Here is a 22,231-nt window from a genome sequence, read left to right on the forward strand (position 1 = left end):
AGAGCAGAAATGCCGGACCCAGCCGGGATGGGCAGGGTAAAAGTTGCAACCACTACTGGGGCACAGGACAGCCAGGAAGAGCCCCATAGAGGCAGCCAGGCCCTGGGAGGACAGCATCCTCCAGTGCCCTTTTGCACCATCAAGGGGTCTGAGGGATGCTCCCATTGGCATGTGGCAGGAGTGGCCAATTTGAGGCTCTCTGGCTGTTGGTGGACTACAGCTCCCATCACCCCATGTGCAATTTATTGTCACTGGGGGTGATGGGATTTGTAGTACAGCAACAGCTGAAGAGCCTCGGGTTGGCCACCTTGACCTATGGGGAGAATGGGCAGAGAAGCTGCAGCACAACCATTCAATGGATGACTTTTTTGAGCCATTTTTGGAAGGGTGGTTTGTTTGTTTGTTTGTTTGTTTGTTTGTTTGTTTGTTTGTTTAATACGTAACTCAACAGCCCCCCGCCGTCTCCCCCCCCTATCATCTGAGCCCTGGGTCCAGCACTATGTAAATGTGCACACGCAGTGGCCAATAAGGCGAAGGGCAGAAGGAGGAGCCGGCCACAAGAGGGCTTGCCCCCTTCCCCATAGGCTAGCAGGCCTCAGCAGGGGCTGTCCTCAGTTACCGGCTGCCACAATGTGGGTTTGGTCCTCAGAAGCAAGGCTGGAGTTGGGTTGCAGGTAGGGTTGCCAACTCGGACTGAAGCTAGGAGAGGAGAGCTGGTCTTGTGGGCGCAAGCATGACTGGTCTCCTTAGCTAAGCAGGGTCTGCCCTGGTTGCATTTGAATGGGAGACTTGATGTGTGAGCACTGCAAGATATTCCCCTCAGGGGATGGAGCTGTTCTGGGAAGAGCAGAAGGTTTCAAGTTCCCTCCCTGGCTTCTCCAAGATAGAGCTGAGAGAGACTCCTGCCTGCAACCTTGGAGAAGCTGCTGCCAGTCTGTGCAGACAATACTGAGCTAGATGGACCAAGGGTCTGACTCAGGATATGGCAGTTTCCTATGTTCCTAGTCCTGGAGGCTCCCCACCCCGACCCCATCCCGCTCCGCAATATTTTCCACAACCTCCTGGGTACACAGAAGCTGCCTGATACTGAGTCCAGCCCTGGTTCCATCTAGCTCAGCATGGTCTGGCAGCAGCTCTGCAGGATTTTAGACAGGTGTCTCTCCCAGCCCTACCTGGCGATCACGTGTCCAGGCACTGAACCTCCTGCAGGCAAGCAGATGCTCTACCACTGAGCTACGACCCCATCCCTGTATTAAGCCAGAAGAGAAGGCGGATGGGGCAGGGTCACCAGAGCCGGCTGTTGCGACATGTAGCTGCAGGTGGCTCAGATTCCATGGGCCGAGTCTGGGGTCAAGGTTTTACGGGGTTAAGTCATCAGCTGGGGTTGGCCTGCAGGCTCATTTGACATGATCACAGTCCAGGCTGCACAGTGGCACTGCAGTGCTTAGCTGGTCAGGTCTGCAGGGGAGGCAGAGCATCCCTGGTGCAGGAGAGAAGTTCATTTTATTTATTTGATTGATTGATTGATTGATTGATTGATTGATATACCACCCTTCCAAAACTGGCTCAGGTCAGTTTACATCAAAATAAAAACAATTAAAAACAATTAATTAAAATCAAAACTAAATCAATTAAACCATTAAAATCATTTTAACATTAAAGTCGATAACATTACAATCATTTAAAACCAGCATTAAAAATTTAAACCATGGATCTAATTAAAAGCCTGGGTGAATAAATGTTTCTTCAGTGGCTTTTTAAAAGTGGCCAGAGATGGGGAGGCTCTTATCTCAACAGGGAGTGCATTCCAATGTCCAGGGACAGCAACGGAGAAGGCCCGTTTCTGAGTAGCCACCAAATGAGTTGGTGGCAACCTCAGATGAATATATATATATATATATATATATATATATATATATATATATGAACAAAAAAATAAAAATAACATATAATAAAAATACATATAACATATAATAAAAGTACATATAACATATAATAAAAATACAATAACAATAAAAAATAAAAATAACTTCTCTTGAATTTCTGATAGTTACATACAACAGTCCAGAATTCTTCTACCATCCTTTGCCAACCATCCCCAGATTAGAGCAAATGTTTCACCTGAGGTATTCCGTAAATAAGCAGTGATTGATCTTAGCCGTTGAGGCATATTCCCATAGCTTTAATAGCCATTCATCCAAGGTCAGGGTTATCTGTAATTTCCAGTTGGCAGCATAGAGACTACTGGCTGCAGTAATCATGTATAAAGACAGCTCCGTGTATTTAATAGGTATATAAGATTTAGTCATATTTAACACAAAGAGATCAGGTGAGAAAGGAAAGTTTATATTTAAGATTTTTTGCATCTTCGAGTGAATTTTCTTCCATAATTTTTGTGCTTTGCTACAAGTCCACCACATATGATAGAATGTCCCCGCATGATTCTTACATTTCCAACAGTCTCCAGAATAATTACTGTAGAGATGATCTTAGCTGGTGATGGGGCCCCTGGAGAAGAAGACGTTTTCTTACATACCCATCCTCTTAAAGTTTCTGGGTCATGGCTGCTGAGTGCCCTGGTTTGACACACACCTGTACCCAGGCCCAATATCTTGCAGTATTTTAATGCAGGGGTTCCCAACCTGTGGTACTCCAGATGTTGCTGAACTACAATTCCCATAATCCCCAGCTAGAATCTATTGTGGCTGGGGATGATTGGAGTTGTAGTTCAGCAACATCTGGAGTGCCACAGTGTGGGAACTTTTGTTTTAATGCAATGATCCTTGTATGAGGATCTGAAAAGTGGTGCTTGACTGCAAATGTTGCCTGATGCCATGGAGGGGGTCAGCAATCATGGCCTACCTCTGCTTCTCACAAGATGGGTTTGCTTGGAGGAAGCAGAAAGAGGCCATGACTGCACAGGGTGAACTCTAGTGATGAGAACATGCCATTCATTCAGCATGCGGTCATCTTCCCAGCACTTCTTTAGTATGGACATTCATGGACATTAACTTTGGGCATTATTTTGTGAACATTCTTATACTTTGTATTTTCATGGACATTAGCTTTGGTTATTACCATTTTTTCAGAATTCTAATACATATGTATTTTGATACAGGTGTATATATGGGTTTTGTTCATTCATTCATTCACTTTTTCATTGTTTTATCCTTTATTGGACCATTTCCTATTTGATTTTGGTTCATGTAGCAAATATTCTTGTTCATACTAATCAGTGCATGGTATTTCAGGGGCAACCAATTTCCCTATATTGAGTTACATGTGTACGATTCTGCACCCTACAGATTCACAGATTTAGTCAGCAGTGTCAGACATACCCCTTTTTGTCTGGCACAGGGGATTTTTGTTATTGTTTGTGGCGTCTTGCTCTGTGCGATCCCTTATTTGACAGTGATGCAGCTATGCACCTGCCTCCACCAACACACAACATGTTCTGGTAACAGGATGGGCCCCATCTCCAGTCACCACTCTGCAGGGTGCTTTCCAGACTAGCTGCTCAACAGCAGCAAAATGCTTCTATTCAGGCAAATCACATTTGAAACATAAACAGCAGGGGGAGCAGAGTCTTGCGGAAACTCACAACCTGAAAAAGCAGCAACTTATTTACGCCAGATATACGACATCATAGCACTATATCATAGCTTTTAAATTCAAAACAAGGCATCGGAAATGTGAACGGCACCCTGCTGTCCGCATAGGGACTGCGGTGTCACAACACGGGACGTGTGAAAGCACACTTCCGAGATCCAACGTGACCCTGTTGCAGGGTCTAATCTGGAAAGCACCCAGGCGAGTGTTGCTCTTATCATCTCCCCCCTGCCTCCCACTGCATTGCCACTCTTTGATTGTGCAGAACGTAGACCAACGTGATGTTGTCACACCAGCTCAGACAATTAAGAAGTTGGCCTAAATGTCTCTCATGAACAGCCCTCCTCCCATATGCATTTAAAAAACCCGACTACCCAGTATCCACAGGTCGTGCAGCTTTGCTCTGATTCAGCTCCATGTGGGAATGAGTCGGAGTGATTTAATTGGGCGTCTGCTTGCCAGCTGGAGTGGCTTCTATTTATTGTCACCAGAACGCTTGAGCAGCCCCCTCCTCCTACTGGGGCCAGCTTCTGCACTTGCTTCCTTTCACCATATGGATGCCGCCACCTCACTTTCCAAACTGAAGGCTTCTCTGTTTGCAACTCGTGCCATTCTGCACATCGCTGGGATTTCCATGTGAGTTTTCACACTATGCAACAAAAGACCATATGCAGGCTGCCTGATCCACCGCTCGCAGTTTACATGCCAGCCTGGGTAGCTGTGCAGAACTGGGAGAACATTCACTGTTCCCCTCCCCTGTTTGAAGGTTAGGGCCAGACATGATGTGACCCTGGAGGAGAACCATGTCTCCCAATTTTCTGTTTCCCAGAAATGCAGCCATAGGGGGTGTGACGAGATGGGGACTTGCCTATGCTTTCCTGGGATCTATCCTCAGTAGAGAGAGTGCTCTGATCCCAATTTAGGAGCACATTGCTCCTTCAAGATAGGTTGCCAACAGTTGAAGACTGATCTAAAGCCACTGACAGAAACCAATTCAACAACCTAGAACTGTAAGAACATAAGAACAGCCATCCTAGATCAGGCCCAAGGAGGCCCATCTAGTCGAGCATCCTGTTTCACATAGTGGCCCACCAGATGGCCACTAGGAAGCCCACAGGCAGGAGTTGAAGGCATGCCCTCTCTCCTGCTGTGACTCCCCTGCAACTGGTACTCAGAGGCATCCTGCCTTTGAGGATGGAGGTGTCCTATAGCCCTCCGACCAGTAGCCGTTGATAGACCTCTCCTCCATGAAGGGATCCAAACCCCTCTTCAAGCCATCCAGGTTGCTGGCTGTCACCACATCCTGTGGCAGAGAGTTCCACAAGTGGAGTATGCGTTGTGTGAAAAAGTACTTCAGTTTGTTGGTCCTAGATTTCCTGGCAATCAATTTCATGGGATGACCCCTGGTTCTAGTGTTATGTGAGAGGGAGAAGAATTTCTCTCTCTCCACTTTCTCCACACCATGCATGATTTTATAGACCTCTATCATGTCTCCCCGCAGTCATCTTTCTTCTCAACTAAAAAGCCCCAGGTGTTGTAGCCTTGCCTCATAAGAAAGGTGCTCTAGGCCCCTGATCATCCTGGTTGCCCTCTTCTGCACCTTTTCCAGTTCTACAAGGTCCTTTTTTAGGTGGTCCAGTAGGGATGTGCATGAACCAGTTCGGCGCCTCTTTAGGAAGAAAGGTTGCAGAACACAGCACCGCAGCAGTATGTGGCCTTTGTTAGAGCAAGCACCACTCCCAGAACAGTGGCAGGGCAGCAGCAGAGTCGGTAAGGACTGTTAAGTTTACTTGCTTCTTAAGGGAAGCACTCCCCACCCCGCCCATGGCTGCCCGAGCCCATTCACGCATGTCCCTACTGTCCAGCTTGGGACTTATAAGTACAGTGCAGCCAGAGTCCACATAACCCAGCTCTAGACAACAATATAGGTGCTTTCCAGATTAGACCCTGCAACAGAGTCACGTTGTATCTCTGAAGTGTGCTTCCTCACTTCCTGCGTTGTGACACCGCAGTCCCTATGCTGACAGCAGGGTGCCGTTCATATTTCCAATGCCTTGTTATGAATTTAATCGCTGTGATATGACATCTTATATCCAGCATAAAAAATTTGCTGTTTTTTTGGGTTGTTAGTCTTTGCGAGACTGCTCCCCCTGCTATTTACGTTTTGAAAGCGATTTGCCTTAATGGAAGCATTTTGCTGCTGGAAAGCGCCATATTGTTCTAAAAAGAAACCAACAGTAGCGCATCACCTTACAAGGCACCTGGGGAAGGGTTTTGCAAGTAACCCTCCAGAACCTTTCAAACCAGACTGAGGCCACTTCTAAGTATATGAAATTTATTAAGAAACAAGGGTTGCACACAGAATAGGGAACGGGGGGAAATTGGGAGTAAAGAAAGCTGCACAGGAATTCAAAAGGAAATACAACATATCTAATTAACTAACTGAAGTCCTTCTCACGATCGAGTGAGAAGGGCTACCCTCTTTTGTGGGGAGGAAGCCCGAAAGTGCTTACCTCTCCACAGACGATCACAGCTCTGGGCGGGCGGATCAGTGGCACAGACAAGCGGCGGCTCTCCTGCCATCCATCTGCACCTCACCTGGCAGTTCTGGGGGTTGGGTGGAGAGAAGCACTCCAATGTGGCACACACCCCCAAGCCCCAGTAATGCCCTGTGTGAGTGCGTGGAGCATTACCAGTAGCCCCCCCTCCCCCCGAGTGTGTCCACTGTGGCTGCAAGCAATCATTGAACCCGGTGTTCGGGTGGGGTACCGAAGAGTGCTAGCTGCCGCCGTGTTGCCACCGGTTCTCCCGAGCTGCAGAAACTGGGCTGGGCTCCCTTAGCCTAGTTTCTGCTGATCGTGAGAATAGCTTCACTGACTGGCACTGAGTTTTAGCTGAGTTTAGCGGTAGGCAGGTTTTGAGAGAGCATCAATCTCTACAGCGTCTCCTTTTCTGGACACCAGTAGTAGCTGGTTGTATGGTGCCTGGTGGCTGGCAATTCATGACTGTACTGGTGACAAAATGGCGGGGTTCTTGGCCCCTATTGTATAGTGATCAAAGATGGGGAAGTCTTCCCCACTCTTCCAGAGATAAACAGCTCTAGAATCCCATGGAAAGAGCCATCACATCTCTGATGTAACGCAGGCCTTAGGCCAATCCAGGGTTGAGATGTTCCCTCCAAACTGGAGGCTCCTCCTCCTTAATAGGTCTGACCTTACATGTCTAAAGGTAGGTCTGGTTTGAGCTGGTCACCTCTGGTGAAAAAGGGCTTAAAATTAGAGCTTGATGGCTCTGTGCCTTCAATGACTTGCTTTTGAATCCTTCAAAAGCAAGAATTGTCCTCATTCAGTAACAAAAGGGAGGATTGTCTCCCATTCAGAGCACTCAGGGTGGAATGGAAGTATTGGGCATTCTTGAGTTAAGATGGATGTCTGCACTTCGTCCCAGGGTGTTTAACCCTTTCCCAGTGGCCCGTTTCTCCAAAGTTGCACTCCCTGAGCAAATCTGGCCCATCCACTAGGCAGACCCAGGTGCGGTCGCCTAGGGCGCCAGTTCTTGCAGGGGTCACATAAACAGTGCCAAAATATTGCACTGCCAATTATTCTCTCTTTCCCTCTTGTATTGCACCCCTGAAGTACTGCCCACGGTGAACATAAGATTATAAGAACAGCCCTGCTGGATCAGGCCCAAGGAAGTCCATCTAATCCAGCATCCTGTTTCACACAGTGGCCCACCAGATGCTGCTGGGAAGCCCACAGGCAGGAGTTGAGGGCATGCCCTCCATCCTGCTGTTACTCCCCTGCAACTGGTACTCAGAGGCATCCTTCCTCTGAGGCTGGAGGTAGCCTATAGTCCTCCTACTAGTAGCTATTAATAGACCTTTTCTCCATGAAGTTATACAAACCCCTCTTAAAGTCATCCAGGTTGTTGGCTGTCACCACATCTTGTGGCAGAGAATTCCACAAGTTGGGTATGTGTTGTGTGAAAAAAGTACTTCCCATTGTTGGTCCTAAATTTCTTGGCAATCACTTTCATGGGATGACCCCTGAGTCTAGTGTCATGTGAGAGACTGAGGGAGACAAGTTTATATCTGTCCACTTTTTCCACATCATGCATGATTTTATAGATCTCTATCATGTGTCCCCACAGTCATCTTTTTTCTAAATTAAAAAGCCCCAGGTGTTGTAGCCTTGCCTCATAAGGAAGGTGCTCTAGGCCCCTGATCATCTAGGTTGCCCTCTTCTGCACCTTTTCCAGTTCTACAATGTCCTTCTTTAGATATGGTGACTAGGGATGTGTGAATCAATTTGGGCACAAATTGATTTGTACCCAAATCTAGCTGATTCAGGTGATTTGGAGACAGAACAAATCACCCCTGTGGTCCATTGGCAAGATTCAGGTCTAAATCGAATTGTGCCAGATTCTATTCGAATCGATTCAAGATTCAGATTCCTCCTATTAATTTCCCCAGATTCCCAGCTTTCATTTTTTTTAAAAAAAGCTAAGCTCTAGCCCTTTTAGAAGTGGAGTTATGGAGCAAAATGTGTGGTCACATTATTTTTCAAGTGTTTGGATTCTTTGGTGTATAATAACTTTCCCTATGAGGATTCATTACACACCTTCATTTCTTCAGTTGACAGTGCCCACTGTTAACTGCCATGTGGGGTAACCCGCAAGGCAGTGGGGTACTACTCAGTTTATGTTCTAGGAATGTTTTCCAGTGTACTCTTTGGTGTCTAATAACCTTTCCTCATAATGAATCCCTATGAGGATTCATTACACACCAAAGAGTCTAAACACCTCAAAAATTTCTAAAATATAAACTGAGTACCCAGTGGGTTGTGGGTTGGGGAGTAATTGGCACATGGGATGCCACTAATTCCCCACCCCCACCTGCAAAGCAGTGGGGTCAAAATGAACAGAATAAATGAAGGTGTGTAATGAAGACACCAAGGAAAATAAACACGTCAAACATTCCTAAAAAATAAACTGAGTACCCCAGTGTGCATGTGGGGGGGGGGGCGGAGGTGTAGTTGACACATAGCAGTTGACAGTTGGCACTGTCCAATGACAGTCAAAATGAACAGAAGAAATGAAGGTGTGCAATTAATCCTCATAGGGATTCATTATGAGGAAAAGTTATTAGACACCAAATAATCTAAACACGTCAATATTCCTAAAAAATAAACTGAGTACCCCACTGCCTTGCAGGTGTGTGTGTGGGCGGGTGTAGTTGGCACATGGCAGTTGTCAGTTGGCACTGTCCAATGACAGTCAAAATGAACAGAACAAATGAAGGTGTGCAATTAATCCACATAGGGATTAATTATGAGAACAAGTTATTATACACCAAAGAATCCGAACACTTGAAAAATAGTGACCACACATTTTGCTCCATAATTCCACTTCTACAAGGGTTAGAGCTTACCTTTTTTTTTTAAAAAAAAATGAAAGCTGGGGATCCATGTTAGGGTTAGGATAGGGTGACCGAATCCCCATTATTTCCTCTGGCAGAAATATACAAAATCATTAAAAATTAAATAAAATAACAAAAAAATCAACCAAGTGCCCCACTGCCTTGAAATTTGGGTGGTAGATGGTACCCATGGGGACCTACTCACCACTCAAAATTCATGCCCCTAGGACCTTCATAAGTGGTCCAGATCGATCCAAATCAAATCCAAATCGAATCGAATCCCCATCCATTTGAGGGGACAGATTTGGGCACAAAACAAATCAAGGATGATTCAATTCAGGCACAAATCAAATTTTTAAAAAATGATTTGTGCACATCCCCAATGGTGACCAAAATTGTACCCAGTACTCCAAGTGTGGCTGCACCATAGTTTTGTATAAGGGCATTATAATATTAGCAGTTTTGTTTTCAGTCCCCTCCCTAATGATCCCTAGCATGGAATTGGCCTTTTTCACAGCTGCCGCACATTGAGTCGACACTTTCAACGAGCTGTCCACCATGACACCAAGATCCCTCTCCCGGTCAGTCACCGACAGCTCAGATCCCATCAATGTATATGTGAAGTTGGGTTTTTTTGCTCAGATCTCAATGTATTCTTCTGTGCAAGAATGTGCATAAATTGCCCTGATCCCAATTTATCCTTGCCCTTATTCTTCTGTGCAAGAATGTGAGATGTAACCCTGCACCCTGCTCCCTAAAGAACCTGCACATTCTGCAACTCAAAAGACACAGGCTTCTTTGCTCCGTAGACCTCAGCACCCAAGAAACAGCTCGCTTCATAAGCTTCACTCCCTCTCTTGAATAGGAATCGCCTGCCTCAGCAGGGCTAACTTGTGAACCACCTAACCGATTTGAACCAAATTTGCTACAGCTGTAGGGGCACATGGGGAAACATGTAGTTTGTGATGATGTCAACCACCCCAATCCAAGATGGCAGACGTGAATTTTTGAGCTAGAAATGCACTAATGTGAGGACTATCTAACCAATTTGGACCAAATTTGGTGCAGTTGTAGTGAGTGACACACAGGGACACCTCAATGGTGTAGTTTGTAATGATGTCATCCACCCCGATCCAAGACGGTAGATGAGTGAGCATTTGAGATGCAAGAGATCTAGCTTGTGGACCTCAGTTTGAACCAAATTTAGTCCAGTTGTAGAGACAGAGAAAGGAAAGTAGGCTGATTAGTTCTTACTAGAACAACTTGTTTAATCTCAAAGGAATGGTATGAGGACCCTGTATTGTTAGCCCTTTAGGTGAGGAAGCAACTGCAGGGGGATTTCTATTGTGAAAATGACCTGCAGAAAAATGGTCATGCTTGCCCATGCACGTTCTTGCAAATGCACACACACTGCCTTGATCAAATTTGAGCCCCACTCCACAGCTGCATTTCAATTGAAACAAATTCAGCTGAATGTTCTCAGGTTCGCAATGTTACTTCTAGTTTGGCCTTCAGCAGAAGGAGTCCGGTTTACTGCCATGCTCTGAAAAACTATTGTTATAAATGTCAAGGGAGGAGAAAATGTTTTCTCTACTCTTTTCTTTAGCTAACTGCTATAGATGTTCCCTTAGTAGCTGTTTATTTTATTTATTTTGTACACTGCCCCAAACTTTCATCTCTGGGTGATTAACAATAACATAAAACAAGTTAAAACGTACACAAAAAACTTAAAACAATATAAACCATCTAAAACTCAAAACAGATTAAAACTTAAAAATTTAAAAAGCTGAAAAAGCTTGGGTGAAGAGGTGGGTTTTCAAGTGCTGTTTAAAAATTGTCAGAGATGAGGAAGATTGTATTTCAGTAGGGAGCACATTCCACAGTCTCGGGGCAGCAACTGAGAAGGCCCGTCCCCATGTGGCCACCAGCCGAGCTGGCGGCAACTGGAGACAGACCTCTCCAGACGATCTCAATGGGCGGTGGGGCTCAAAATGAAGAAGACATTCTCTTAAATACCCAGGGCCTAAGCCATTTAGTGCTTTATAAGTTATGACCAGCACTTTCTTTTTTGCCCGGAAATCTATTGGCAGCCAGTGTAACTCCATCAACAAAGGAGTAACGTGGTCTCTCCGAGATAACCCAGAGATCAACCTGGCTGCTGCATTTTGTACCAACTGGAGTTTCCGTACTATGTACAAAGGCAGCCCCACTTAGAGCGCATTGCAGAAGTAAAGTCTGGAGGTTACCAGCATATGTACCACTGTTTTGAGGTTGTTCATCCCAAGAAATGAATGCAACTGGCGTATCAGCCGAACGTGATAGAAAGCCCCTCTGGCCACTGCCTCAACCTGAGATACCAGGGAGAGGTGTGGATCCAGAAGTACTCCCAGACTGCATACCTGTTCCTTTTGGGGAAGTGTGACCCCATCTAGAACAGGGAGATCAAAATCATCTCTGGAGTTCTGACCCCCACACAATAAGTACCTCCGTCTTATCTGGATTCAGTCTCCGTTTGTTCTCCCTCATCCAGCCCATTACTGCTTCCAGGCAGCCATTTAGGGAGGATATACCCTCTCCTGATGATGTTGACATGGAGAAATAGATCTGGGTGTCATCAGCACACTGGTAACACCCCACACCAAATCCCCTGATGATTGCTCCCAGCGGTTTCATGACAAGAGCACTGGAGACAGTATGGAGCCTTGAGGGATGCCATACATAGCTCAGATTTCGAAAAGCAACAGTCTCCAGTCAACACCATCTGGAATCTGTCTGAGAGGTAGGAGTGGAACTACTGTAAGACAGTGCCCTCTACCCTTAACACTCTCAGATGTCCCAGAAGGATACAATGGTTGATATTTATTTGTTTGTTTATTTGTTTGTTTGTTTGTTTATTTATTTAACGTATTTATATACCACCCCAAACCAAGGTCTCAGGGCGGTTCACAACAAAGCATGAGTCTTCAAACACTTTTTAGAAGTCGCTAGAGACGGGGAGAATCTTATTCCCATGGGAAGAGTGTTCCAAAGTCTCGGGGTGACAACAGAGAAGGCTCGTCCCTGGGTGGCCACCAGGTGACATGAAGGTAGCCACAGACGAGCCTCCCCTGATGTATGCAGTGGACGATGGGGATCATGCAGAAGAAGACGCTCTCTTAAGTACCATGGGCCTAAGCTGTTTAGTATTGAAAGCCGCCGAGAGAGCCAAAAGGAACAACAGAGTCACACTCCCTCTGTCAATTCCCAATTGGAGACCATCCATTGGGCTGGCCAAGGCAGTCTCCACCCCATAGCCCGCCCAAAAGCCAGTTTGAAATGGGTCTAGACAATCAGTTTCCTCTAAGACTGCCTGGAGCTGAGAGGCCACCACCCTCTCAGTTACCTTGCCCAGCCATGGGAGGTTGGAGACAGGCCTATAGTTACTCAACTCTGAGGGATCTAATGCAGGCTTCTTTAGAATACATCTAAAAATTGCCTCCTTAAGACAAAGAGGCACCCTGCCCTATTGATGGCTAGAAGATGTTTCTGCAAAAGAGCATCAATGGATTTATGGCTCATGGCTACCAGCTATGGGAAATACCCTCACATTCTTAAGGGAAGATTGGAGAGAACCACTTTGGCAGTAGGAATGTAGCCAGGGAAGGAGAAAAAGTCTAGAGATTTACAGCTGGCTGGGAAGAACCAGCCAGGGTCAGGAGAAGACAGCTCCAAGGTCAAAGTACAGGAGAACCTAGATATTCGCAGGGCTTCCATTCCAGGCTGCAGCCATGGGTATGGAAACCGCAAATATCAAGTAATGGACTCTGTGGGATCACAGGGGTTAGGTTCCCGGTCAGCCAAAAATGTCCAAAAGTTGGCTGAAAATGGCCGAAAATCAACTGAATTTTGCGGGGGAGCTTCTCACCATGTTTTGCTGCTCCCCCTGAGTCGTGCCGTGCTCCCAAATCAGCTGCAAATCAGCTGCAAATCATCATCATCATCATCATCATCATCATCATCATCATCATCACTACAAAGACAAAAGCCATTTTGTGGCTGAGATTGGGTGTCTTTTTCCCGACCACGGATACGCGAAGCCACAGGTGTTGAATCCGCGGATGAGGTCCACCTGTATCGTATGATTTTATTGTATCGTATGATCCAAGGGACCCTGGAGGTCTCCTGGTCCAGCTCGCTGCTCAGTGCAAGAAACTCCCTGACTGATGGCCACCCAGCCTTTGCACATGTTGAGCCGAGGCCAGCCTACCCCTGGACAAGGCAGACTATTTCATGGTTGAATGGCTCTTACAGTAAGGGAAATCTTCCTAGGTCTACTGTGACTCTTAGTAGCGGCTGATCCTAACCAGCCAGGGAGTGCCAATGGAGGCACAACGGCCTCTGGTTCCCAGCAGCTCAAGCTGTGCCCCTCTCTCCCATCCTGCCCCACCCTGGCATTCAGGAGAGTCATGCTGCCCTTGCAGTTCCACCTGATGGACGGCCAGCCTTCATTAAAGCCAAGGCGGGGCGTGATGGGAGAGAGAGGCACCAGTGGAGCTGCTGGGGGCCAGAGGCAGCTGTGTCTCACTTGACACCCCCCAGCTCGTTAGGATGAGCTGCGACGGCTGAATCTGCTTTCTTGTAACTTCCGCCCTTTGGTTCTATTGCCACCCTCAGGAGCAGCAGAGAGCAGCTCCACCCCCCCGCCGCCCCTACGTGAGAGCCCTTCAGATATTTGAAGACGTCTCTCATACCTCCCCTCGGTCTTCTCTCCTCCGGGAGCATTACCAGATGGTCACTTTTAGGTCACTTCTCCTCTAGAATGGAGGGGGTGCATTCACAGTTCAGCCAGATTTGCCCCAAAGTCCCTGCAAGCTATCGGGGAGCTCTCCAGACACAATTTGGGTTTTTCATTGGGTGTTGGAGGGTAGCCCAATTTATAGCCAGGATTTTTAAAAATCCACTTTTTTGCGTTGGTTTTGGGGCCACCTTCAAACTCACAGTAATGCTTGCTCTCTGGAAATGTGCCAGGCTAAACATGCGCAGCTCTTTCACCCATTCCTCATAGGACTTGGTTTCCATACGTGTCCTCTAAACCCATTTCAGTCTATAGCAATGTCCTTTTAAAGTGTGGGGCCCAGAAGTGGCCAAAGGATTCCAAGTGAAGCATGGCCAGCGCAGAATAGAGAGGAGTTGTTTTTTCTCATGATCTGAACATTAATGCCTCCAAAGAGGACATCCAGATTGCATGTGGTTTACTTTTGGGGAAACTGATGCTGCTTTACAGGCTAGCACTGCCTGTCTAGGTGCTTGCTGCCCCCACTATGCTCAGCTGGTGTGTTTGTAAAGAACATTGGCCTCTCAGAAACATTACAGAAGTGTAAAAACCATATGGAGCTTGACAACCTCTCCCATGTTGTGCCTTGACCTTTCAGCTCCTTATTTTTCAGTCTTAAAATAAACATGGAGCTAGAAAAGGTGAGTGAAATCCAGAGCAAGAATTTTCTCACTCTTTTGCAGCCTAACCCTAATAGTCTTTAAGGCAGAGCTTTTACAGACTGCTTCTGGAACGTGCGGGAGCGCTCAAAATATGTGCACGCTTGCACAATTGGGCCCATATTTCCAAATGCAGCTGAATAGTGGCTGGGGTGGGGGTGGGTGTATTGCGTCCCTCCCTTCCACTCCCTGAAGCAGGTGCACTTTGTGAGTTGGGATGTCAGCCAATGTTTATGGAGGAAGTTACTTCTGAGGAAGCCAGTTCAGCATTGTAGCAGACTTGCCTGGGAGTAAAGGTAAAGGTAAAGTGTGTCATCAAGTCAATTTTGACTCCTGGCGACCACAGAGCTCTGTAGTTGTCTTTGGTAGAATACAGGAGGGGTTTCCCATTGCCTCCTCCTGTGCAGTGTGAGATGATGCCTTTCAGCATCTCTCTATATCGCTGCTGCCCGATATAGGAGTTTCCCATAGTTTGGGATACATACCAGCGGGGATTCGAACTGACAGCCTCTTGCTCCCTAGGCAAGTTGCTTCCCCACTGCACCATTAGGTGGCTCTTGGGTGCAATACTAATACTAATACTAATACTAATACTAATACTAATACTAATACTAATAATGAATTGCAGACGGGGGAAAATGCAAAGAACCAATAGCTAAGTCAAAGAACTACATCAAACTTCCAAGTACAGAGGCAGTCTACCTCTGAGTGCCAGATGCTGGCAACAAACAATAGGTGAGGCTCTTGCCTTCGTGAGCTTCATGGGAGCAGGCCTATTTTTAGGGTCTTAAAGGCAAAGTGTGCTGTCAAGTCAATTTCGACTCCTGGCGGCCACAGAGCCCTGTGATTTTCTTTTTGGAAGGAGGGGTTTACCATCGCCTCCTCACGTGCAGTCTGAGATGTTGCTTTTCAGCATCTTCCTATATTGCTGCTGCCTGATATAGGTGTTCCCCATAGTCTGGGAAACATACCAGCAGGGATTCGAACCGGCAACCTTCTGCTTGTTATTCGATCATTTCCCCACTGCGCCTAGGCCCCATTAAACAAAGTGGAACTTAATTCTGAGTAAACATGCACAGATCTGGGATGCAACTCTGATCTTGGATGCAAGTTTCTATTCATAAAACAAAACCAATAATCTCCACTTGAGATTATCAGGGTTCAGAAATTGCTGAAAGTCATCTCAGGAGTGCTGGTTTTATGGTAGCATAGCAAACATGAATTGCTCCCTTTGCTAAGCAAGGCCTTATACTACAAAATACTACAAAAGAGTGATCACCTGCTCCCCACCCAAACACAGCTGTCTCCACTCCTGAATGGTATTTGCCTTCTACCTGCATGTATTGTTCTTGCATGTTGGGGGACTCCTTAAGGATTGTGCAGAGGAAAATGTAGATGTATTCCTTTGTTGATTTGTGTAAACAGGCCCTCATCTGTGACTGAGTGAGTTTCTTATTTCTGCACCTTCAAAACTAATCTGTGGGTCTGGAGTCTAAAAATATGCCAGTCAGAACCATCTGGAGTGAGTAGCCTTTTGGGGATATAGTCTGTGAGCCTAGGACAATTATTAGCTGCAGTCCTTTTGATAATAAGTAGGTTTCACCACCACCACCCCCAAACCCAATCCATTATGTAAAAAATAGCCAAAAATCCTTAAGGCAACTGTGACCGTATGGTGTCTAAGAAATGTTATTAATGCAAGGAATTCCGGATGAAATGACAAACAGCTGAAAATGAATGAAAGTTATTCCATGATGATACATGTTACGGTCATTCACACGGCCATACTGAGTTAGGCTCCTACCTGCCTCCTCCTAGATGACCAGAGGCTCTTCTTTGCACTTCCAATCATGCACCCAGACAGACAGTGCCATGGCCATCAGCAGAGCTGGGATCTGGAGGCAGGGGTGTAGCCAGGGGAAAGGGTGTCCATGTGCATCCTCTTCCCAGAGGCCCCTCAGAGTGAAGAAGATAATGAGGAGGAGAGGGAGGGGTGGCGCTGGGTTCTCCTCAGGAGCTTGGGGGCCCGGGTTCTTTGAACCCATCCGTTCAATTATAGCTATGCCTGTGTCTGGAGAAGCCCTCTGGTATCCCACAATGCACCATGCAAGGAGCATGGTGCTTTAGGGAAGTTCCGTGCTGCTGATCAGCTCTATGGAAGCTCAGGCTGCTGGCAACCCATGCTTCCATGTGACCGTGTGGTGAGAGGGGAGGGCCCACATGCACCCTCCGCCCTCACCCCCCGTTAGCCTGGGTACAAAACCCGGGCTACCCAGCAGAGGAGCGCTAGAATTGGGACCGTTCCTGGCAGTTCTCACAACCAGCCCCACCCAGGCTAGCGCTGCCCTACCCAGATAGGACTGGTTGTGAGAACGACCTCTACTTGTTAATATGTTAACATGTTAATACGTTGATACATCATGAATCCACTAAAAAAACACTCAAAAGCACACCAAATTGTAAATACAGCTTTGGTGGCATTCACATATAATGTGGAGCCGCGGTTCTGCTCCCCACCCCCACTCTCCTGTCTGAATTTGGACGTCATGGAGAGCACTCTCTCTGCGGTCAGAGAGACTGCAGAGAGGAGGGAGAACTGGCTGTGCAGGCTTCCTTCTTGCATGAAGGATAGCCTGCACAGCCAATCATGGCTGGAGAGAAGGAGGAGCTTTCTCCCTCCACTCTGGTTGAAGGGGACGCAGCTTGTGGTTCCGAATTCAGATGCAACGGAGGCTGTGTGGAACCTCAGGTTCATGAGATGAAACACAGTACAACCCGAGGATTCAGACTGGATTCCCATGGAGGACGCCTCAGATCACTTGTGTCATGGAACCAGAGTTGCACACATTTGGATGTAATGGTAAGAAAACCTCTGGCCCCTTTAACTCTGGTTCCGCATTACATGTGAATGTGGCCATTGTCTTGAAGACATTTTTCTAACCTGAGGTGCAGACACAGGGCAAACTTGAGAAGCAACTCCTCACTTATATATATTCTTTCAGGGTGAAGAGATAATCATTTTGATGACTGAAGACATGGGTTTTTAGGTTCAGGGCATATTCAGTAATATGGGGGGAACTCTTCAAATGCTTGGGTGGGATCTTTGCACCCCTACTTTAAACTGACCATAAAAGTCTTTGTTGCCATTATCTGCTCCAAGGGTTGTTCCAAAGCCATCCTCCTTTTCGTCAGCTTCGTCAGCTTGTGTATCACCGTACCCTGGCTGTCTGTCTGCTGGTTCAGCATCACTGAAAACCTTTCTTGCCTTATGGGCTCCCTCCTGCTCACAATCAGGGCCAGGCAAGGCAATCACAGATGTGCAGAAGGGGGAGAATCCGTGACAAGGATAAATAATGTCTGGCGATTAAGTTAAGCCAGAATGTGAGGACCCCTGAGGATGAATCTGTCCGTTATGGGCACAGATGCCTTTATCATCTCTCTCTTTTTGAAGTAACTATTGTCTGTCTGCTTTGCTGCTTGAAAGATCAGGTATTTTATGTGATGTTTTCTGCATGCCCAGTGAGGGGATGAGAGAACTGAGATATGAAAGAGGTTTTGGGATCCTTGAAACATCCCAGTCAGGTCTAGCAAATTTTCGCTTCCTGAACCACCAGAGGTGCTTATTGGAGGATGGAATTATATAGGCAATTCCAACGGGGAACTTGTCAAAGCAGCCTACAATTGTGCTGGCCTAGGAAGTCAGGTGATGTTGGAGGGCCAATCAGATGCTACTGAGGAAGAACGAGGCTAACAGATCTGCTGACTACCATGTTGCCACAGGTGGCCGCTCAATTCTCTCTTAGCCCCTCCACACTTCTGGCTTATGGATGTACTTTGTTTTAGATTAGGAGCCCTTTGGGGTAGGGAACCATCTTATTTATTAACTTATATACAATTAACTTGTAAATACTACAAGTTATTTATTAACTTATACATCGTTGACTGGGCAAGGTCATTTTGCATATATTACACTTTTAGGAAAGTTCAAGAAATAAAATATATGTCATAGAAGTTTTTGTTACTGAGCTTGCAAAAGGGAAGTAAGAACAGTTTTAAATTTGTAGGACTTCAACTTCATCTGTAGGACTTCAACAGTAAATTTGTAAGACTTCAACAGGATTCATTTTATCGAATAATTACAATGCACAGTGAATCTGAATCATAGTAAACTTGAATCTGAGAAAGATCTTCTACATCTCTTGGGCATAATGTCATTTTTGAATAATTGATTTGATTTTATTGAGCATTAAAAATCTGTGAACAATAACAGTTAAAATATGACAATTATCTTCATTATTTCTCCTAACAAACAATATTTAAACCTTTCACCCAGCATATTCCGGTGTAATAAGTAGTGCATGCAGCTAATTTAAGTGGAAGGACTGTGTATGCAGAATTTGATATCTGTAGATAATCGGGAAGTATGGCTTTATTTTGCACAAACACTTCTGGGTACTGTCCTGGGCTAAGGGGCTTTTTTTGGGGGGGGGAATATTAGATATTTCTATGTAAGCTGCTTCAAGAACTTTTGTTAAAAAGCAGTAAATGAATATTCATAGTAGTTGTTTCTGTTGCTTTTATATAATATAGATCATATGCTGGTTTTGTACACCGCTGTAGGACTAGTTTTCCATCTATATACAGCTTTTCACTAAATAAAATAAAATATTAAGCTCCTTTATACAGAGTCAGGCCTTTATTCCACTTATCCCAGTATTGCCTACTCTGGTTGGCAGCAGCTCTTCAGAGGTTCAGACAAGAGTGTTGTCCATCCCCTTCTTTCTAATTCTTTTGACTGGAAGTGTCAGGGATTGGCCCTGGGACCTTCTGCATGCAAAGCCGCTGCTCTACCATCCGGACGCAAGTTCTTCCCCAGGGCAGCGTTTCCCAACTGGTGTGCCATGGACACTGGCCAGCATGCTGTGCTGACTCACTCTGAGTCAGCTCCACAAGCCGAGTGGTTCAACTCCCCATTTTTGAGCTGACTCGCCCCATAATGCACTAGGAAAGATGCATCCTTCCCTGTGCCTAAGGGAGTGAACCAGCTTGAAAAGTGAGGTATTTAAACTCCCTGATTTTGGAGCCAGCTTGCTCCCTTATGCACTGGGGGGGGGGGCTCTTTCCCAGTGCATTATGGGGCGTCAGCTCCAATAGCAGGGGATTTAAATACCCCGCGTTTGGTGCTCACTTGAAATGAAGGAATAATGAGAGCCAGAGTGCTGTAGTGGTTAGAGTGTGGGACTAGGACCGGGGAGACCTGATTTCAAATCCCCATTCAGCCATGATACTTGCTGGGTGACTCTGGGCCAATCACTTCTCTCTCCGCCTAACCTACTTCACAGGGTTGTTGTGAAAGAGAAACTCAAGTATGTAGTACACCGCTCTGGGCTCCGGTCCAACCATACTGGACAGGTCTCACCAGAGGAGCCAGACAAAGAGTGCCTCTCCCATCAACAATATGGTGAGACGTAACTTTAATAAATCTATACTGGATCAGTCATCGCCCGGGTCAACAAGGGCCGTGCCAGGTGCTGGAGTCCCTGGACAACTGGTGGCAAGTGGGCAACAGGACTCAGGATCTTCAGTTGAGCAACCAGGGCTGGAGATTGCAAGGTTACTGGAAGAAACGTCACTTAACTGGAAAAAATATATGAAAAATGCCAACAAGGAAATAATGATCTGCTATTACAAGTCTAGTCCAACTAGAAGAGGTTACTTAAAAAGAATGTACCAAATTTGGAAAGAGAAGCATCCTGATACAGAAATAACAGAACAAAGGCTAGTAGACCAGAGAAGATTCATAATAAGAAATAAAATATTCACAGGAGTTGAGCTGGAAGAACTGCAAAGAGCAACACAGGCTCAAGATATGGAAGAAGAATTACCACCAACTGAAGAAGCTACTCAGGCGCAGGTGGAGGAGGTGTTGGAAATAGAGGATGCCACTGTTGCTGAACTGTTTCAAAATCAAAACCAGGCAGCCTCCCCTTTGCCTTCACCTCAAAAACCCAAATTCCACTTAACAGAAAAGCAACAAGAACTAAAGCAAAAAATAATTGAGCACATGAATCAAACAACCACCAGGGTTCAACTTCCAGCTCTAAAAACAGTTGCCAAAAAACAACTTGCTCAGGCATTAAAAGATGTCAATGCTGCACTTGCAGAAATAACAACCAATAATTTGCAAGAAACAAACCAACTAATGTACAGTGCAGCAACAATAACAACACAAGAGCTTGGATACAAGATCAGTGGACCTGTAAAAAAAGAAAGTAGTACATCACCTAAATGGAAGATTAGATTAGAAAATAAAATCTCCAGGTTTAGATCAGATGCTAGTAAATTGAAAGATATGAAAGACAAGAAGCTGAAGAATGAAAACACCAAACAGTACCTGATCCAAAAATACCACCTAGATTCAAGGAGAATTAGAGAAGTCCTGGAAATAATAAAGCAGCAAATAACAGCAGTCAAAGAAGATTAGCAGATACGAAGCCAGAACTACACAACACAGGCAGAATCTCCAATTCCAGTCGAATCAGAGACGTTTCTACCAAAGCATAGAAGGAGAAACTGCAAGAAATGTAGAAACACCAAATAAAGAAGAAACAGTGCAATTCTGGGGGAAATTATGGGACAATCCAATAGATTATAATAAAAAAGCAGGCTGGATGAAAGAGGTCAAAAAATGTAACCAACAAATGCAAGATCTAATAATAACACCAGAATTAATAAGTGAAAGAGCAAAGAAAATTAAAAATTGGACTGCGATCCAAAAATTAAAAATTGGACGATGAACTGCATGGCTTTTGGCTTAAACACCTAACAAGCCTTCATAAACAACTATCAAAACAGTTCAATCACATTTTGCAAAGAGGTGATATTGAACAAAGGCTAACAACTGGGAAAACTCAACTCATCATGAAAGACCCAGCAAAAGGTGCAGTTCCAAGTAATTATAGACCGATCACCTGCCTGCCAACCATGTTCAAATTATTAACTGGAATAATAGCAGATGAAGTCATGCAACACATTAACTAACAAACAGCTTCCAGTTGAACAGAAAGGAAATTGCCCGAACACCAGAGGCACAAAAGACCAGCTGCTGATTGACAAAAATGGTTTTAGAAAATTGCAAGAGAAGAAAAACAAATCTAAGTGTTGCATGGATTGACTACAAGAAAGCCTTTGATTCATTGCCTCACACATGGATACTAAAATGTTTAGAAACAACTGGTGTCAGCAAAAAAATTCAGATATTTATAAAAAAAAGCAATGAGCATGTGGAGTACACAGTTAACAATCAATGGCGAGACACTTGGACAGGTTAGCATTAGAAGAGGCATTTTCCAAGGGGACTCACTATCCCCTCTGTTGTTTGTAATCACTATGACCCCACTTTCACAAATACTAAACAAAACAGTAAAATCAACCATCTGCTGTACATGGACGATCTGAAGTTGTATGAAAAGTCCCAGTCAGAAATTGAATCACTGCTAAACACCGTCTGTATATTCAGTAGCGATATAGCAATGGAGTTTGGACTAGACAAGTGTGCTGCATTAATAATGAACAGAGGAAAAATAACAAAAACAGAAGGAATAGAACTGCCCAATGGAAGCAAGATCAAGAACCTGGAAGAGAAAGAACCTTACAAATACTTGGGCATTCTCCAGGCAGATAACATTGCACACACTGAAGTGAAAAGAAAAATTGGAAGTGAATACATCAGGA

General features: G+C 45.4%; 1 pseudogene; it reads left to right on the forward strand.

Annotated features, from left to right (window-relative positions):
• The window catches only part of LOC128322288 (serine incorporator 5-like), a 196,914-nt pseudogene that overhangs the window by 59,410 nt on the left and 115,273 nt on the right, over positions 1 to 22,231 (forward strand).

The sequence above is a fragment of the Hemicordylus capensis genome, chromosome 4, assembly GCF_027244095.1.
Source record: "Hemicordylus capensis ecotype Gifberg chromosome 4, rHemCap1.1.pri, whole genome shotgun sequence".
NCBI lineage: Eukaryota > Metazoa > Chordata > Lepidosauria > Squamata > Cordylidae > Hemicordylus > Hemicordylus capensis.